Raw genomic sequence first — 12,595 nt, 5'->3', positions numbered from 1 at the left:
AGTGTTGTTTTATATCGTGAAGCAAAATTCCCCTGCTCAGACCCAGGAAGTCCTTATTTTGTGGTCTTTTTCCTGAATCAGTATGGGAAATACCGGCATTTTTTCCTGCATTATTTTATACACATTATTTCATGAATACTTGCTGTCTGTGAAAAATAATGAAGTAGTTTGCCAAAGTACTTCTCGTTGGGTTTGTTCGTGTTTTCTTTTTTAAGCTCCTCTACTTATTTCAGGCAACGGTGACCCGTGGGAAAAGTAGGCCACTATCACCTCCTCTGGCTACAATCTCAGAAGTGAAGTATAGCTAGGAACGCGTTTCGATGGTAGTATACACTTGCCTCATATTTCACTTTCGTTTCCAGAAATGTCGCACTCTTTCTATTCAGGGTGCAACTCATATCCGGTACAGGAGTGCTTGTACTCCTTTTATTATGAAATTTTAGGCGGGAGGTGATTGGGGAAAAGCTGTAACTGAGCGGAGGAGTGACCAGCTGGACTTTTAGCCGAGCGTCAGACGAGCGACCCGTCACCAACGCTGAGACTAAAGCCTTTACTTTTAAGCACATAATTATATGCTGCACTTTGAACCTCGCCGATTCTGCCTATGCATATTTTCCGAACTCCATGGATCCAAGTGGCCAGTAATTCACAGATCACTGGCACATTAGAGTGTGTTTAGCTAAGCAAACGATGAAACGGTTTAGGCGATAACTGCACATTGCTGTAAATCATCACTTGAAAACTACTTCACAGAGTAATGGTTTCTTGAAGTTTCGCCTTTCGTGAACAGAGATACCTGGCGTCCTGTTGCACATTCTGTTGCACTTAAATGTCAGTGTAGCTTCACTTGCGCTCACGTCAAGCATTCACACCGTAGTAGCACTACAATATAAAGTATGCAGACTGATGTTCCGCGGTGAAGCGCGACAGTTTACGGGAATTTGGCACAAGTGTTTTACTTGAGCCGGAGCGTCCCTATTTTTGCGAAGTGTTTTTCGTCGGAAGGTCGCTGATTTGAAACCTATGTACGAAAACTTCCGTGGTGCCATTAAAGGCTTTAAAACATTTTCACTTAACCAAAGATCTATAACTGTCTAGCGCAATAACTACGACAGTTAGAAGATAGTCTCTTCTAATACTCGTGTACGCAAGCGCATGCACTCTCTGCACGGTACTTGTCGAGAGCGTTCACTGAGATATTTCACTTTCTGCCTGCCGTTGCAATGAAGACCTTTTTATTTACGTGCAGCGTAATCATCGACTGACTTTTTTTTTGCGAGTAATTTCGACACGGAAGACCATATAGCCCTGCTGCACTGTACAAGCGATGAAAGTAACCATCCTCCAACTCCTTTTGGCGGCATGGAGCGTGCGCAGGCGATTCTCTCTGTCGAAGAGAGCATCTGACTACTTCGGCAAATAGGGCGGAGTAAACAGCTGCTAGAGAGAGCACAGCAGCCGTATTGCTCTTACTGAGAGAGTGCTAGTTCTTCGAGTGTTGGAGTGAAAAGAAGGTATTCAGGATTCAGTACCAAGCTCTAATTGATCTGAATTTCCTTCTTAATGGCAGGAGAGGAAACAAGCGCGCAAGTGACTAGCATGAATTCTCATCTCGTACATGACGTTTACAAATGAGGTTATTACAGCTCAGTATGACTGATACATTACGGCTGTTCATCAATCGTAAAGGCCGACGCTCAAACTTCGGAAGTTAAAAAAAAAATGAAGTTGAGTTAGTAATGCGTCATAGGTTGCTCGGTGACATATTGGGTGCCGACATGTGATAAGGTGGCAGCACAGATTTCGCTAATACAACGACGAGGACTGAAATGCGTCATCTGTGACAGCGCTGCATTTGCGCCCGTGCAAAGACGATATAATGCGCCTTGTGGAATCACCTTTGTTTGGTTCTATTAATTTAGGAACATGGCGTAAACCTCACAGCATCACCGAAGTCGTACGCTTTTATCGCAGTTTATCGAGTCAGTTCACAATATTTTTAGAAGAAACAAAATTTTCTCATCTTCCTGCTAATTCATACTCGCACAGATTCACTTCGGGTCAAATTTAAGACATAAAATTACCTGAAAAGGCAAATATCTGAATTTAACATAACTGCTGCTGGCCCAGTGATAACTGGGTGTGGTGCAGCAGCCTGTAAAAAAAGACGGAAAACAATTCACGAATTCGCGCGCGAGTACAAAGCGTAGTTGGATGTCCAAGTAGTTGACGAAGCCCTCGCCAGCTAATGGAAACCCGTTATCGTAGCGGTAGTGGGGCCACGAAAAAGGAAAAAAACTAACAGGAGACCAAGTTGGCAGAGTTCCGCAATGCGTGTCAACGCAGTTACGCATCATTTCATAAATATTCTTCGTGCTGTAACGATCGGTGCCGAAGGATTTGATGCATTTCGAATCTCCGTGGATTATAATGAATGTGACTCCGACAATACTGCGTATTTTCGCCAATTCTGGTGGTACAATTTCTTTTTTGGTATCTGATAGATGCATTTAGCATAGCGCGTACAGCAACTGCTATTGCTTACCGCGCACAGCGCCCGCCCACTGCGCATGCGCAGAACGCCATTAGGGCGCGAGATGGCGTCACGTTCCCGTCAACAGCACACCCGTCTGCTTCGTCGGGGCCAATCGGCGCTTGCGCAGTGGCGGGGCAGGTAAGTGGTGGCGGTAGCGATACGCGCTTTGCTAAATGTAAACACATTTAGCATACCGTGGACCATGTTATCGTTACCATTACCACAGTACCGAGAGCCCTCCCACCGGCAGTGTGCACGCTTTGATTGGTCCTGATGCGGCAGGCTTGCGGGCAGCTGCCAGGTACCTGGCGCCATCTGGCGGCCTCAAGAAGATCTGCGCATGCGCGCCGACGGCGTTCGATCTCCCGGTACTCCGGTAACGGTAACACGGTACGCGGTATGCTAAAACTAGACACTGGAGAGTTATAGCATATCGTTACCGTGTTTACGTTACCGTTTACCGGGCCCGGCAGGCTACGTCTGCGCATGCGCCGCCACTTACCGGTCCGCAAACACTTTACGGAATCCCATTTGGTGTTGCGGAGAGTTAGTGTTCGCTCGTAAACAAACATAGCGGCGCCCTGCTCGGCCGCTTCGAACCAAATACAGCACCGCCTCCGCGTTCTTCGGCGCCATTTATCGCTCTACATGAAGGCATTCGCTTTTAATTTGCAAATTCTCACTCATACGTTGAGGTTTGAGTAACAACTAGGCCATGTTTTTGAGGTTATTTGTTGATTTTTGAGCAGTTAAGCCTGACTATATGTCGTGTTCATAGCCAAATAGCCACGACTACACTGCACAGAAGTACTTGTATTTGGGCGTGTTGGTTCATATCTTTTCCCTGTCTACTTCTATGTCCGTGTGTTTTTGTTGCGCCCCTGTGTCCTCCTGAAAAAACTACACTGCAGCTCTTGTCTTGTGCCCGATTTAACATTTTTCTATACTTTCATGATTTTTTCCTCGCAAAAAAAACACCGGTAATTCTCTTGCTATACTCATCAGTAATTGCAGAAAATAAAAAGTTTCTCCGGCCCGGAGTTCTCGCGCTTTAACTTACTGCCACTAGATGGCGCCACTGCGTTTACATCCAAACACAAAGAAGCGATAATGCGGCATGGCAAACAGGTGTCGTAGTTGTGCTTTTTTTTTTACAGCGCTTGCAACGCAATGTGCACTGTGTATGCAAGAGGTCTACGTAGTGAAATTGTGTACTGGCCAGGGTAGGCAAAGGTGTCTAGCTTCACGGGCACATTTGAAAAGCCGCTGAGTCGGCTGTTAGCTGAAGTGTAGTCGGTACATGTTTATATGCAGAGAAAAAGATTATTAAAGTGTAGCATTTCACTTCACAGAAATTATTGCAATGCATCCGTTTTTTTATCATTAAAAGCTGGGCATCTGCCATCATCATTACTCGTTTTAGCCCTACGGTAACTTGTTACGGGAGAGACGGTACGCTAAAACGTCTTCTGGCGTGCGCCGCGCTAACCAGAAAATCCGGCGTCTAGTAACACGGTAAACGGTAACGATATGCTATAACTCTCTTCTTTTAGCATACCGTGTACTGTGTTGCCGTTACCATTACCGCTACCGAAGTACCGGGAGTACCGGAGCCCGCCCACCGCCAGTGAGCACGCGATGATTGTTCCCGATACTGCAGGCGCGAGCGCAGCTGCCGTGTACCTGGCGCGGCGCAGTCACGGCGACTTGCACATGCGCACGGGCTCCCGGTACTCCAGTACCGGTGACGGTAACACGGTACACGGCATGCTAAAGGTGTCTACTGTCTTGTACCTTCTGAGGTTCCTAACGTATGTAACTCATGATCAGCTCTTGTGCTGGTACTCAGCTTTGCCATCGCAATGTCGGCACGCATTAACAGCTGCGACAGCTGTGATCATAACGTATTTCAAGCTCGTGCTACCAAGTAATGATTGTTTTATGGCGATCAGACCAGTGACGACAAGGGGCGAGCTGAGCGCCCGCCAATTCAGTGTTTTTATTATTATTTGTATAAAAGCTGCAAGATCGGCGGTGACAACACTCGCTTGTAATGCGCTCGTTTGGTCAAATGTTTACATGCTGTTCATACCTCATAGCCTACAGATGTGAAGTGAATAATGTACTTACGCGTACACACGTCATGTCCGCAATTAGCCAGCCCTTTAATCCTACAGGGTTCATTTGGATAAGCCCAGATTTTAAACTTATGATCTCGAACGCCCTTTACACACCTTGTATCGGTCTTGTACAGAGTTTAGTTCTAGGTCATTTATATATATGTGATATATAGCGAAGTGAAATTGAAGTAGCATCGCTCAGTAAGGAAAGGATATGAAGAAAATTAATGACTAATTTTTCAGATATATCCAACATTATCGTGTCAGCTGCAATCATATGGCAGCGTAAAGACCTTTGCGAAGTGATGCCGCAGGCAGATCTGTCATAGAAAACTGATGCACACTGCTTGCCTTGTGTGCCATACGACAGAAATTAATTGTGTACGTTTTCCTTGGTACCTGGCTATTAAATGTAAAGTATGATTCGCAGCTGCACTGCGGGTCCTGAAGCACAAAACAGCAGTCACATGGATTTCGATTGGACGAGGTCCATCAGCTACACACAAAAGCTGAAACATGCATCCTGTTTTTTTCCTGTGTTTCATGGCACACGATTGAAGGCAATGTCATTTTGCACAGCAGCTACTTTTAATGAGATCCATATCTTCTTTAAGTGTTTTGCGTGTCCAGTATGTGATAGTGTTGTATGTGTGAAATAATCATTCACTGGATGACCAGCGCCATCATTTGTCACTCTTCTAATGTCCTATTTTTGCGCTGTTCAATGCAAGCTTAAACACAGTGAACAATCCGCTGTCAAAAGCACTATTCTCAATGCGCATGTCGAAAGAAAGAGGAACACCGACCAAATATTTTTGTAGCGAGAGCTACACTGGCCGCAAAATCGCAATTTCGCTGTGGCGGTGGTCGCGCCGTGGTCGCACCGCTCCTTGCGCCGTTGCCCAGCATCCGTTGCCGCGCCATCTGGCATGACGTCAGAGGAGAGAGGCGCGCCAAGAGGGCGGTTCGTCGGAGGCGCTGTGGCCATAGATGGAGAGCGAGTCGGAGAGGCTGAAACAAGCCAGGCTTAGCCGTCGTAACGAAACCAGGCGAAGGCGACGAGCCGAAGAGACCGAGGAAGAACGCGCAGAACGTCTCGATAAGCCACGGCGGGAAGATGCAGCTCGACTCAACCCAGAATGTCAACCTGTCTGAGTAGGTCGGACGACAGCATGCTGACTTCGTCCGCAATGATGCACCTCACGTCTTGAAACATCATCTGAAACGTGTTCAAACGACTGGACGAGAATGTGCGGCAATGTGCGGACTCGCTTTGCGTTCCCCTTAAACACAAGTTTAACCTGGATGCAGACCACGCAATGCATGCAGACCACGCAGTGGGGCTCCAAAACAGATCTGGTCTACCAGCGGCAAACCCTGAACTCAAAGTTCTGTGTTGGAACCATTGAGACGGCCGCCTGCTACTACTCCGACAATGGAGTCCTCTTCGTAACAATTGAGAAGCAACGAGAAGAAGAGTTGTAAATAAATAAACGCACCTTCTGCGTAACAGTATGTCTCGTCTTTAATGTAACAGTGAGGAGAAACAAGCCAAACATTGTGCGTAACCTAAGTTAGCACCAAATTTTAACCAAGCTTAACAATTTGCTCCCGCTGCGTATATCCTGGCATAGCTGAGCTAAGCCACAGCCAATTTTTTCTTTCGACCCGAACTTTATGCACTAGCAGACGAGATGTCATCAAACCTTAGCAACCTTTTGTCGGCGTTCCTTTTTCTTTCGACATGAACCTACCACCCGACCAGACCAGACGTCTAAGATTAGAAATCATTTTATTCTCTACGTGGCTTCTGTACCTGATGCTCGTATTTTTTTTTTGTCCTCTTTGCTGCAGAGCATTTAAACGTTGTTACCAGCCGCAGTTGCAGCTGAAACCTGCTAAGCACTGAATAATAAGCCATACAACAAGTTAGCTGAGAAGGCTTTCATGAATTCCTCTCAGTCGACTTGCACGCTGTCGACACGAGGCACTGGTATTTCAGCGTCATGTGATAGAGACATACCGTACACGATGATGCGCATGTGTCTCATATACTTCTCTTGAATATTGCGTCTCGCACAGTTTTCACTTTTTTTACCTTACACCTCCCTAAAGGTTAGAAGGCAACAGCAGCAAGTGTGGAAACGTTCAAGTTGTGCAGAATAATAAAATGGCATGATCCGGGGAAAAAAAAAAGCACGAGATTTCGGAGCCGTTTGGCATAACACACAAGTATGTGTTTGAATAGGACAAGTTGTCGGGCTAGTTGGTGGTGATCAATTCTTTTGTTGACAGCGCTTAAAAAACACGGACAGAAGACACATTTCTTCTTCTTCTTCTTCTTCTTCTTCTTCTTCTTCTTCTTCTTCTTCTTCTTCTTCTTCTTCTTCTTCTTCTTCTTCTTCTTCTTCTTCTTCTTCTTCTTCTTCTTCTTCTTCTTCTTCTTCTTCTTCTTCTTCTTCTTCTTCTTCTTCTTCTTCTTCTTCTTCTTCTTCTTCTTCTTCTTCTTCTTCTTCACTCCAGGTATATGGCACAAGAAAAAACAACCGTGCGTTGCACATCGTCGTCTTTTTAAACTAACATCGCTATTGGACTAATATCGTCGCCATGCCTGCTGACGACTCAGCAAAGCAAAACAATGAGCATGCAGAGACTGAGAGCACTTGACTAACGCCACAGCCTATAACGCCTCGTGCTAAACTCCAACACACTCTCGCGCTGTGCATTGCACATCGTAGTTTTCTACTAATACTGCTAGCGAACTAACATCGTCGCCAGATGCACCGACGACCCAGCAAAGCAAAGTAATGAGCCTGCAGAGCCTGAAAACCGACAGAGTGGCGCTAAAATTTTGCAATAGGAACAATTGTAATCCTCCTTAGAACTTTTTTAGGCAGATTTTTCGCTCACGGACAATGACGCCGACGCTGACGACGACGCCGGCTTTTCTGCGACACGTAGCCCTTTAAGCTGCCACGTTAAACCATTATCGCCCTCATTAAAGCCTCGTGTTGAAAATGTATGTCAAAATCCACCAGCAGTATCCACGTAACTCTGGTGAACATCCACGCAGAGTAAAACGTGAAGTGATTGAATTACAGAGCACACCTATACAAAAGCATTGTTCACGTGTGTCCTTGCCGAGCAACAGAGAACAAAGAGCAGCTGGTGTGAAAACAATGAGCTAAATATATAAATTAGATATGAACTTTCGTTGGCATGTTAAAGTGATATAGGCTTTCGTAAAGTGGCATGAAGCCTTATTCTTGACACCATAAGTCACTCTGAAGTCATAAAACCAAATCGAAATCCATCAGATACAATATGTGGTGGACGTGAGTTTATGGCAAATGTTTAGCTAATAAATTGGATGTGCTGCTGGGCGATTTAGCGACTGAACATCTTAGAAGAAAAGCAGCGCAAAGAGACGAGACGAAGAGGAAGCAGCGCTAGTCTATGTCTGCTCCCTCTTCGTCTCGTCTTTTTGCACTGTTTTTGTTCTAAGATGACAAATTGGCATTCGTAATGGTGGAATTTCACTGTGTGATGTACAGATTTAACTCTTACTTGGAGTGTGGCCCAAATGTACAGTTTATATAGATTTTACCAATATCGATGCAGACTATATGAAGTTGCAGGGAGGTGAGTGATGATTTCGTAGTTCATGAACTACCTTTGTGAAGGCCAAAGTCAAATAGGAATGTCAACACCTTATTTCTCACAGAACTCTGACACTACTTGTGCATTGAATATTTCTGCCATCAAGTCTTTGAGTGCCTGGAATGTAATGGCATCATAGTGCACACTGATACAGCAAAAATAATAATAACTTCAAAAGCGAAAGTGGCCTCTTTTATATGGCGTTAAGGCAAGCTGTGTTTCCTGCCTGCCATTCAAGTGCTTCATAATTTTTAAAGAAATTCCGCAGCTTCATTGGGCACATGGTCTCTAAAGCATCTCTCGCTTACCACAGTTGTATGAGAAACAAACAATATCATCAGGAGCGCACCCATTGAAAGGTAACTGGTGTGAAGTGATACCTGAAGTCGAGAGTTGGACGAAAACTCGTCTGGTCGGGGACGATCATAATAAAACTTAAAAGGAGGACGCCGACCAAAAGTAAAAAACAAAAAAAAACAAAAACAAAAAACAACAAAATGACGTTTCGGCTCCCGTACGGGAGCCTTGTTCACAATGAGAAGGATTAGAAAGTGCATCAGGATTAAATACGTTTGAAAAGAGGGCGCAGCGAGCGTGCGTATACAGGAGTTAGATTTCCAGTGTTGCGATTGAGGGTGCGATTAGTCGTTTGAATGAATAATGATTCGAGGTGAAGGCGACGGTACAGATTCTTTTCAGTTGCCAGCACGTGTGCCCCACCCCAGTCAATATCGTGGCCAGTTGATACGGAGTGTTCGGCGATAGCATTAGAGTTCACTTTTTTGTTTTTAACGTCATTACAATGTTCTTTTAGGCGTCTATTAAAATCACCAGTCTCGCCGATGTAGACGCTGTCACAATCAGAGCAGGGGACGCTGTAAACAACGCCAGGGTACTTTTCTTTGGGGAGAACGTTCTCCCCAAAGAAAGACGTTCTCCCCAAAGAAAAGTACCCTGGCGTTGTTTACAGCGTCCCCTGCTCTGATTGTGACAGCGTCTACATCGGCGAGACTGGTGATTTTAATAGACGCCTAAAAGAACATTGTAATGACGTTAAAAACAAAAAGTGAACTCTAATGCTATCGCCGAACACTCCGTATCAACTGGCCACAATATTGACTGGGGTGGGGCACACGTGCTGGCAACTGAAAAGAATCTGTACCGTCGCCTTCACCTCGAATCATTATTCATTCAAACGACTAATCGCACCCTCAATCGCAACACTGGAAATCTAACTCCTGTATACGCACGCTCCCTGCGCCCTCTTTTCAAACGTATTTAATCCTGATGCACTTTCTAATCCTTTTCATTGTGAACAAGGCTCCCGTACGAGAGCCGAAACATCATTTTGTTGTTTTTTGTTTTTTACTTTTGGTCGGCGTCCTCCTTTTAAGTTTTATTATGAAGTGATACCTGTTCTGCATGTTTGATGTCCTTGGCTTTACCGCTTGCCATTTTTGCACGACGCAGATGAATTGTATTCTTTCGTGGTTCAAGCCACCATGAATATTGGTGAGCTGGACTAGTCGGTGTGGATCCATATTGAAGAAAAACACATGCATAAAATGGGAAAGGAGAAGCAACGCATTCAGCCCTCTCTGTGTTGCTTCTTCGCCCCGTTTTGCGCAATGGTTTTTCTTAAATATGCAGGCAGCCATGACTAGGGTGCCGGCAAGTTTGCTTCTAAGGATTTGAGTAAAGAATCGATAAACCTGTCTTCTATATTTTTTCATGAAAAATATTTGCACAGACTGCAGATGTATGTACAGAAATTGCAGTTAGGGGACCCTTTTGATATGTGAACCGCTCTACAGAACGTTGTGTGTCACAGACTCCACTCTTTGCATGACACGTATTACACACACGTGCTTTCCCTTAGCGAAAACTCATACCTTTGGAATATACTTCGGGATAAAATATATTGTAAACTTTTTTTCATTCATCAATGCACTAAGATATGTCTGAAATAGGATCCTGAAATTTTATGCTTGGTATTTGAAATATATTCTTAAAATTTGTCATAAGTACGTCACTTAAAGCATGCTTCTAGCACGTCTCAAATACGTGAAAAAATATGAATGCGGTTTTATCATCTTGTCAGTATATTAAAAGTGTACATTCGTAACTATGAAATTAATTCATTTGAAGTATACGTCACTGGCCCTGTCTACATGAACTCGATAGACACGAGTCGAGTTTGCTTGTCGGGTAAAAAACCAGTTCTCGGGTTCATGTAAACGATGTCTGGTCGAGTAAAATAAGCGGCACAGCGAGTCGAGTTAACTCGCTTGCAGGGGGTAGGTTAACTCGCCTGACTCGCCTTTCCAATAGCCATGTGAACGCAGTCGGGCCAGGGAGTCGCGGAACATGGAACTCTGGGAAAGATTTTGGTCATGTAATCAATCGACCAAAATGGCAGCCGCCGTCAGTCCTCGCCCTATTTTCACCAGAGCTTCTTGGACCGACCGGGAAGTGGAATGCTTTCTGGCACTAATTAATTAAAAAAATTGTGCGAGGTGCTGGATAGCAGACGGCAGCGCAATGAAGAGGTGCACATGTTTAAAGACCTGCAGGCCGAAATGGCCAATCTCGGCTACCACTGGACGTGGCAGGGCAACGAGCCTGGTAATGAACCACCGCGGCAGAGAGCAGCACATTATGAACGCTTATCCATGACATCAAAAGAATCATGAAATAAACCTTGGGAAAAAAATGTACCTTGGGTTAATCATTGTTTCATATGCCGAAAGCCGGAAACGATTGAACACGTCTTCTTAGTTTGTTGGGAAGCCTTTTTCTTTTTGGACATTCTACAACGCACGATTAAGAAAGACTTACCGGTGGATGCTTTCGGAATCAGATTTTTGCCTGCTGACAATGAAGTTGGGGTTCCTTTCGACATGATCATGATATTGGGTCTGCACAGTATTTGGCGATCCAGGATGGCAGTCAGATGGCAGACATGCGGACATTGACGTGAGGCCGATAAGAGACTATTTTCGTGAATCTGGTGGAAGAGTTATTGAAGGCCACAAGATACAAGGCCCAGTGCCTGAGTGGCTTCCAAGAATGGAAGCTTTGTTATACATGCGCGAATTTTAATGTGTTCACGTAACCCCAAGTGCGGGTGACGTAGTTTTAGCATCTGTGTTGTGTTGTTCGCGTGGATTGGTTTGTAAATGACGTGCTGAAGTTGGCAATAAAGAAAAAAAAAGCAGTTCCTGTTATCTGACATCACTTTCCGTCAGCATTTCCTGCGTGGCGACATCTTTCACGTTCAGGTCCCGTCACGTGACCTTGCATTGGCATAGGCTTCTTGATGACAACGCGTTTTCTTTGGAATTGTCTGTCTTCTGATGCTTATAACCAGTTCAGTCATTACTTCTGCTGTTGACAACATTCATCAGTATTGCCCGGTGAATCCGACTCGCACACCTTTTGTAAGCCGAGCCGAAGTGAATATATTTTTCATGTATTAATCGTATATTTTAGTATATTTAATGTATAATGAATATGCTAACCGGACAGAAAATGCATTTTTGATACATTTGTAAGAATGTTCAAAATAGTACTCCTAGCATACTTAGAAAGCATTCGTATGGCAATTTAGGCATAGGGACGAAGAAATGCAAAATTAATACAATGTATTAGAAGTGCATTTTTACTCCTTTTTTAGCGGCATTAGTGAGTGTTCTATAAACGCGTATTTCATAACTTTGAAAAAAAATAGGTATTATATTACAGTCCACTGACCCCATTTGAAGCTGCAGTATAGGGACATCGCCTCTCGGCGCATTCACATTCTGTGAACGCTAGTTTTCCTCTTGTGTAGCAATTCGCAAACAGCGAGAAAGGCTTTCTCTCAATGCAACTTGTGGCAAATAGGTGCAACGCGCTAACTTTTTCCAAAACCATGCAGTTGGTCGGAACAATCAGGAGATTCAATAAGGCATCGTTTGGACTAAAGAAGTTTTTGTAGCACTGAATATTTGCTCAAGTTACACAGGGTGTCTGTGCGAGCTGCGAAAACTAAGGCGAATGCGTTTATCCTGCTGGCCCTCTCACTTACAGCTATCATCGAGATATAGAAAAAACAGTTTAAGGCAAGTCATCATGTGACGCATTGCAACAACGCAATTTAGGAGACACACTAGATAGCACACAACCTGCCGCTTTGTGTTCCCTCTACTAGCATCGTAGTGCGGTGTCCTCACTTCTGTAGCGCTGTGTCTTGACAATTCTGCTGTTGCTACGCAATACAGGAGCCAACTGGTAGAAC

This window comes from Amblyomma americanum, chromosome 3 (assembly GCF_052857255.1).
Source record: "Amblyomma americanum isolate KBUSLIRL-KWMA chromosome 3, ASM5285725v1, whole genome shotgun sequence".
Classification (NCBI taxonomy): domain Eukaryota; kingdom Metazoa; phylum Arthropoda; class Arachnida; order Ixodida; family Ixodidae; genus Amblyomma; species Amblyomma americanum.
The sequence above is the reverse complement of the archived record's forward strand: the minus strand, read 5'-3'. Positions refer to the sequence as shown.